The sequence below is a fragment of the Nerophis lumbriciformis genome, linkage group LG20 (genome assembly GCF_033978685.3).
Source record: "Nerophis lumbriciformis linkage group LG20, RoL_Nlum_v2.1, whole genome shotgun sequence".
NCBI lineage: Eukaryota > Metazoa > Chordata > Actinopteri > Syngnathiformes > Syngnathidae > Nerophis > Nerophis lumbriciformis.
This window is the reverse complement of record NC_084567.2, coordinates 30,682,139-30,690,559: the sequence shown is the minus strand read 5'-3', so window position 1 is coordinate 30,690,559 and position 8,421 is coordinate 30,682,139.

The following is an 8,421-nucleotide window of genomic DNA, read 5'->3' as shown; positions in this document are numbered from 1 at the left end:
GATGTGGTTCGTTTTCTCGGAATGCAAAGGAATTGGATCGGACATGGCGTGAAGGTAAGGACATGATTTAATTTTACTCAAAAAAGGAACAAACGAAAAGCGCGCACAAGGCGGAGATACAAACACCGTTTCCATATGAGTTGGGAAATTGTGTTAGATGTAAATATAAACGTAATACAATGATTTGCAAATCCTTTTCAACCCATATTTAATTGAATATGCTACAAAGACAACATATTTGATGTTCAAACTGATAAACTTTTTTTTTTTGCAAATAATCATTAACTTTAGAATTTGATGCCAGCAACACGTGACAAAGAAGTTGGGAAAGGTGGCAATAAATACTGATAAAGTTGAGGAATGCTCATCAAACACTTATTTGGAACATCCCACAGGTGTGCAGGCTAATTGGGAACAGGTGGGTGCCATGATTGGGTATAAAAGTAGATTCCATGAAATGCTCAGTCATTCACAAACAAGGATGGGGCGAGGGTCACCACTTTGTCAACAACTGCGTGAGCAAATTGTTGAACAGTTTAAGAAAAACCTTTCTCAACCAGCTATTGCAAGGAATTTAGGGATATAACCATCTACGGTCCGTAATATCATCAAAGGGTTCAGAGAATCTGGAGAAATCACTGCATGTAAGCAGCTAAGCCCGTGACCTTCAATCCCTCAGGCTGTACTGCATCAACAAGCGACATCAGTGTGTAAAGGATATCACCACATGGGCTCAGGAACACTTCAGAAACCCACTGTCAGTAACTACAGTTGGTCGCTACATCTGTAAGTGCAAGTTAAAACTCTCCTATGCAAGGCAAAAACTGTTTATCAACAACACCCAGAAACGCCGTCGGCTTCGCTGGGCATGAGCTCATCTAAGATGGACTGATATAAAGTGGAAAAGTGTTCTGTGGTCTGACGAGTCCACATTTCAAATTATTTTTGGAAACTGTGGACGTTGTGTCCTCCGGACCAAAGAGGAAAAGAACCATCCGGATTGTTATAGACGCAAAGTGTAAAAGCCAGCATGTGTGATGGTATGGGGGTGTATTAGTGCCCAAGACATGGGTAATTTACACATCTGTGAAGGCACTATTAATGCTGAAAGGTACATACAGGTTTTGAAGCAACAAATGTTGCCATCCAAGCAACGTTACCATGGACGCCCCTGCTTATTTCAGCAAGACAACGCCAAGCCACGTGTTACATCAACGTGGCTTCATAGTAAAAGATTGCGGGTACTAGACTGGCCTGCCTGTAGTCCAGACCTGTCTCCCATTGAAATTGTGTGGCGCATTACGAAGCCTAAAATACCACAACGGAGACCCCCGGACTGTAGAACAACTTAAGCTGTACATCAAGCAAGAATGGGAAAGAATTCCACCTGAGAAGCTTCAAAAATGTGTCTCCTCAGTTCCCAAACGTTTACTGAGTGTTGTTAAAAGGAAAGGCCATGTAACACAGTGGTGAACATGCCCTTTCCCAACTACTTTGGCACGTGTTGCAGCCATGAAATTCTAAGTCAATTATTTTTTTGCAAAAAAAAAAAAAAAAAGTTTATGAGTTTGAACATCAAATATGTTGTCTTTGTAGTGCATTCAATTGAATATGGGTTGAAAAGGATTTGCAAATCATTGTATTCCGTTTATAATTACATCTAACCCAATTTCCCAACTCATATGGAAACGGGGTTTGTACAAACTTAGCGTATAACAAAAACTAGAACAAAGGCAGAACTATGGACATAAAACCAAGACAACCCTTAATGTGACGTGAAAAACGCGCATGGAACAATGGCATGGAATGAAAGCATGAGTAACAAGGGTAATGTCGCCAGGCTGACTTCCTGGCAACTCTCTGCTTAAATAATAGTGACATGGTTAACACAGGTGCGGGAGTCCAAACAAATGAAGCAGGTGAAACTAATGAGTTGACATGGTAACCAAACAATGGAGCGTAAACAGGAACTAAAAAGAGTCTTAAACCAAAAAGGCAATAACTAAACATAACTAACATTCCTTGAGATAGCTCTTTGAGGCGTGCACAAGGCGGAGATACAAACTTAGCGTATAACAAAAACTAGCACAAAGGCAGAACTATGGACATAAAACCAAGAAAACACTTACTGTGACGTGAAAAACGCGCATGGAACAATGGCATGGAATGAAAGCATGAGTAACAGGGGTAACTGTTAGGATTTGGTGGAGTGGATCCCAAGGATGCAGAGACGTGTTGTGTACAATTGTTCTTCCTTTTATTTAGGAGGAAGCACAAAGTAGCAAAACAAAGGCGATGGTAGATACCACACAAAACTAAAAGCGCTAGACAAGGCTAGGAAAAAATACTTCATGAAAGAAGTTAATATAAGGACAAAGTACAAACTAAAAACGCTAGACAAGGCTAGGAAAACATACTTCATGAAAGAAGTTAATATAAGGACAAAGTACAAACTAAAAACGCTAGACAAGGCTAGGAAAAATACAGGCAAACCTTAGATGAATGGCACACGACGAACTAGTGAGTTCTCTGGCAAGATCAACAGGTTTGCAAGCAGTGACAAAGTTCCGGCGCTCACAGGCCGTCAGCAGCCAGGTTAAATAGGCTGCTTCTAATCTAAGTCAGGTGTGTGCTGCTGCCTTGCGCCAGCTGCACTCCATACTGTGGACGAGAGAGAGAGTGAACATGGTGTGCAGACAACAACAGAACTGAGCAAGGACATTTCAGATTACCACAGTACCCCCCCCTTCAACGGACGCCTCCTAGCGGCCTACCTGGCTTGTCTGGGAATCGAATGTAAAAATCCTTGATCAAGTCTTTGTCAATAATAAGCGATCTTGAAATCCATGACCGCTCCTCCGGGCCGTACCCCTCCCAGTCTACCAGGTATTGGAATCCCCTGCCCCTTCTTCTCACATCCAAGATGGTGTTTACTGTAAACGCTGGGTGACCCTCAACCAGCCTGGGTGGAGGAGGCGGTACCTCAGGAGGACTGAGCGGGCTGGATGCGACAGGCTTGATGCGAGACACGTGAAAGACAGGATGGCATTTGAGAGATCTTGGGAGACGGAGCTTGACTGCAACACGGTTGATGATCTTGACAATGGGGAATGGTCCAATGAACCTGGGAGCCAGTTTCCTAGAGTCGGTGGCCAATGGTAGGTCCCGGGACGACAACCAGACCTTCTGTCCCAACTGGTAGTGTGGGGCTGGTGTGCGATGGCGGTTGGCTAAGAGTTGGTTCCTGGCCGATGTTCTTTTTAACGCCGCCCTGGTGTTGCGCCAAGCCTGGTGAGCCCGACGCAGGTGTGCCGTTACGGATGGTACGTCGGCATTGGGTTGGGTAGAAGGAAAAACTGGGGGTTGGAAACCATAGGCGACGTGAAATGGAGACAGGTTGGTGGCGGAGCTAATGAGGGAATTGTGAGCGTATTCTATCCATGGGAGATTCTCAGACCAGGTTGAGGGTTGCTGATGACAAGTGCACCGGATGGCCGCCTCCAGGTCTTGGTTGGTCCGCTCGGTCTGTCCATTGCTCTGTGGGTGGTAGCCGGAGGATAGGCTAGGGGAGGCCCCCAGAGACTTGCAGAATGCCCTCCAGACAGCCGAGGAAAACTGTGGCCCTCTGTCGGATACCACATCAGTGGGGATGCCGTGCAGCCGGAAAGCGTGGAGCACTAATAGTTGGGCTGTTTCAAGAGCCGAAGGCAGCTTGGGGAGGGCCACGAAGTGGGCCATTTTCGAGAACCGGTCCACAATGGTCAAGACAGTGTCATTTCCTTCGGAGGGGGGAAGTCCTGTGACAAAGTCCACCGCTATGTGTGACCACGGGCGGGAGGGGATGGGTAGTGGGTGTAACAGTCCTGCTGGGGCCTGGTGGGATGCCTTGTTCCGGGAGCAGGACCGACATGCTGCCACAAACGCCTTCGTATCTGCCAGAATGGATGGCCACCAAAAACGCTGGGAGAGGACAAAACTGGTGCGACGAATACCTGGATGGCAAGCGATCTTTGACCCATGTGCCCAATCCAGAACGCTGGAACGGAGCCGAGGAACCACAAACAACCGACCTGGTGGGCAGCCCCGAGGAGATGTGTCCGACCTTAGGGCCTCCAAGACCTGCCGCTCGATGTCCCACTGGAGTCCCCCAATGATGTGGGTATGGGGAACAATTGGTTCAGGTGAGGAATCCTCAAGAGACGAAGAGTAGAGACGGGAAAGGGCATCGGGCTTCCCATTCTGAGAACCAGGTCGGAAAGTGATGATAAAGTTTAAACGGGTCAGAAAAAGTGCCCACCTGGCTTGGCGGGGGTTCAGTCTCTGTGCGGTCCTTAAGTAGGACAGGTTCTTGTGGTCCGTGAAGATGATGAATGGTAGCTCCGCCCCTTCCAGCCAATGTCTCCACTCCTGAAGGGCCAAGATGACCGCCAGAAGCTCCCTGTTGCCAATGTCATAATTCTTTTCAGCAGGGGATAGGCGACGAGAGAAGAAAGCACAGGGGTGCAACTTCTGGTCGGTGGTAGATTGCTGGGAGAGTACGGCCCCTACACCTGAATCAGAAGCGTCCACCTCAACAAAAAATTGGAGAGAACGGTCAGGGTAACAAAGCACAGGAGCCGAAGTAAACAATCTTTTCAGCCTCAAGAACGCGGAATTGGCTTCGGGTGTCCATTCAAACGGAACTTTAGTAGAGGTTAGCCTTGTAAGTGGCTCAGCGACGCGACTAAAATTGCGAATAAATCGCCGATAAAAATTAGAGAAGCCCAAGAATCTCTGAAGGTGCTTCTTGGACACCGGAGTGGGCCAGTCTACTACTGCTTTGACCTTAGCAAGGTCTGGTCTGAGTCTACCCTCCTCAATGATAAATCCTAAGAAGGGAATGGAGGATGAGTGAAACTCGCATTTTTCCGCCTTGACGAACAGTTTATTTTCGAGCAATCGTTGAAGGACCAACCGAACCTGCTGCACATGTTCGTCAAATGTCGATGAATAAATTAATATATCGTCCAGGTAAACAAAGAGAAACCGACCTGTCATGTCCCGAAAAATATCGTTAATGAAGCCCTGAAAAACGCCAGGTGCATTAGTAAGTCCAAAAGGCATGACAAGATACTCAAAATGTCCGAGAGGAGTGTTGAATGCGGTCTTCCATTCATCCCCCTCTCGGATGCGAACTAGATGGTACGCGTTACGTAGATCGAGTTTAGTAAAAAACTTTGCGGACTGTAAGGGAGTAAAAGCAGAATCAAGGAGTGGAAGAGGATACTTATTCTTGACAGTAATCTGATTAAGAGCACGGTAGTCTATACAAGGCCGTAGGGACTTGTCCTTCTTTTCGACGAAAAAAAATCCGGCGGCTACCGGTGCGGTCGAAGGGCGAATGAGGCCCGCAGCTATTGATGTGTTTATGTATTCTTCTAGTGCTTTGAGTTCGGTGTTAGACACCTTGTACAAACGGGTCGATGGTAAAGCCGCTCCGGCTAGCAAATCGATACCACAATCGTAGGGTCGGTGGGGGGGAAGTGAGAGTGCTCTATCCTTGCTAAACACCGCTCTTAAGTCATGGTAGTTTGTGGGCACGTTTGTCAAGTCTATATTCTCTATAACGGCGGTAGGTGGCGGTGTGTGAGATCCTGCTGCGGAACGAAGACAATGTGTGTGGCAGGTCACACTCCAATTAATAATGGCCGAACGAGGCCAGTCTATGTGCGGGTTATGCTTATGTAACCAGGTGATCCCCAGAATGACGGGCGCGGACTGTGATGGCACAATAAAAAAAAATATTTTCTCACAATGATTACCAGACAAGCGCAGGTTGATTGGCAGGGTCTGGTGGGTTATGCTGGCTAATAGGCGCCCATCAAGAGAATACACCCTCTTGGGCACATACAGTTTTACAACAGGAATCTTATGGAGTCTCATGAACTCAAAATCCAAAAAGTTATCATCTGCTCCTGAGTCAATGAGAGCGCAAATGTCTATTTGTTGGTTAGGCCAAGAAAGAGTACCTTTTAGTTGCATTCTGCCTGCGGCCAACGAAGGAGAACGGCGACCTCTGGTGGACGTGTCCTCTGGCGAGTGAGGGCGCACTCGTGGCCGTGCGGCGGGGCGCGGTAGTTCCTTGCAGTGGGAGATGAGATGATCAGCGGCCCCACAGTATAGGCAGAGTTTGAGGCGAAAGCGGCGTTCCCTCTCGGCGGTGGTGAGTCGGCGACCTCCCAGTTGCATCGGCTCATCTATCGGCCACGAAGGAGAGGTGTCTTCGGGAACGAGATGCTCCGTCTTGCAGATGGCAGGTCTAGCAGGCGCTGATTGGCTGCTAGGTGGGGCTTGTCTCCCTCGTCGATCCTTCCTCTCCTCCAATAGGCGGAAGTCGATTTGCACCGCCAGCTCGATGAGATCATCCAGATTCGTCGGAAGTGACAGCGGGATCATCATGTGACGAATCTCGTCCGCGAGACCCAGGTAGAAGGCGTCCAACAGCGCCGAGGGACCCCAGTCACAGTCGGCGGCCATGGTGCGGAACTCGATCGCGTAATCTGCGACCCGTCGTGAACCCTGTTGCAGCCGGAAAAGGGATCTAGCTGCCTCTCTACCTGGGAGTCGTCGTTGGAAGATCTGCCTCAAGGATTTGGAAAAGTTTGCATACGTGGAGCTGGAGGCGGTCTGACGGTTCCATTCTGCAGTCGCCCAGGTGCCCGCACGGCCCGACAGGTGGGAGATGACAAACGCTACCTTAGCCCGCTCAGAGGTGAAAGCGGACGCGTTTAGTTCAAAATGTAGTTCACACTGCGTCAGGAATTGTCTTACATCTTCCTTTTCTCCGGAAAAACGTTCGGGTCGGGATAGCCGCATGTTGCTGGTACTGGCGGGTTGTGTAGGTTGGGTGGATGCCTGGTCTGGCACGGTGGTCGAGGTGGGTACGACGGTGGCTAGCAGCATATTGACTCGCTCCAACATGGTGTCTTGACGCTCCGACAGTCCCTGTAGACCTCGGCTCAGGTGGTCTAGCTGGTCCCCCTGCTGGTTGATTCGTTGAGCCTGGCCTTGCAATGCTCTTTTCCAGGCGTCTGTCTCTGCGGGTTCCATAGTTGGCCGGAACTTTTCTGTTAGGATTTGGTGGAGTGGATCCCAAGGATGCAGAGACGTGTTGTGTACAATTGTTCTTCCTTTTATTTAGGAGGAAGCACAAAGTAGCAAAACAAAGGCGATGGTAGATACCACACAAAACTAAAAGCGCTAGACAAGGCTAGGAAAAAATACTTCATGAAAGAAGTTAATATAAGGACAAAGTACAAACTAAAAACGCTAGACAAGGCTAGGAAAACATACTTCATGAAAGAAGTTAATATAAGGACAAAGTACAAACTAAAAACGCTAGACAAGGCTAGGAAAAATACAGGCAAACCTTAGATGAATGGCACACGACGAACTAGTGAGTTCTCTGGCAAGATCAACAGGTTTGCAAGCAGTGACAAAGTTCCGGCGCTCACAGGCCGTCAGCAGCCAGGTTAAATAGGCTGCTTCTAATCTAAGTCAGGTGTGTGCTGCTGCCTTGCGCCAGCTGCACTCCATACTGTGGACGAGAGAGAGAGTGAACATGGTGTGCAGACAACAACAGAACTGAGCAAGGACATTTCAGATTACCACAGTAACAAGGGTAATGTCGCCAGGCTGACTTCCTGGCAACTATCGGCTTGAATAATAGTGACATGGTTAACACAGGTGCGTGAGTCCAAACAAATGAGGCAGGTGAAACTGATGAGTTGACATGGTAACCAAACAATGGAGCGGAAACAGGAACTAAAAAGAGTCTTAAACCAACAGGACATAACTAAACAGAACTAAAATTCCTTGAGATAGCTCTTTGAGGCGTGCACAAGGCGGAGATACAAACTTAGCGTATAACAAAAACTACCACAAAGGCAGAACTATGGACATAAAACCAAGACAACACTTAATGTGACGTGAAAAACGCGCATGGAACAATGGCATGGAATGAAAGCATGAGTAACAGGGGTAACAAGGGTAATGTCGCCAGGCTGACTTCCTGGCAACAATTGGCTTAAATAATAGTGACATGGTTAACACAGGTGCGTGAGTCCAAACAAATGAGGCAGGTGAAACTGATGAGTTGAAATGGTAACCAAACAATGGAGCGTAAACAGGAACTAAAAAGAGTCTTAAACCAACAGGACATAACTAAACAAAACGTGACCACAGAACATGACAAATTTCTACAACTCTTATTTTTTTGTGATAGTGTGATTAGAGCACATACTTGTTGGTCACAAAAAAAAAACATTCATGAAGTTTGGTTCTTTTATGGATTTGTTATGGGTCTACTGAAAATGTGAGCAAATCTGCTGGGTCAAAAGTATACATACAGCAATGTTAATATTTGGTTACATGTCCCTTGGC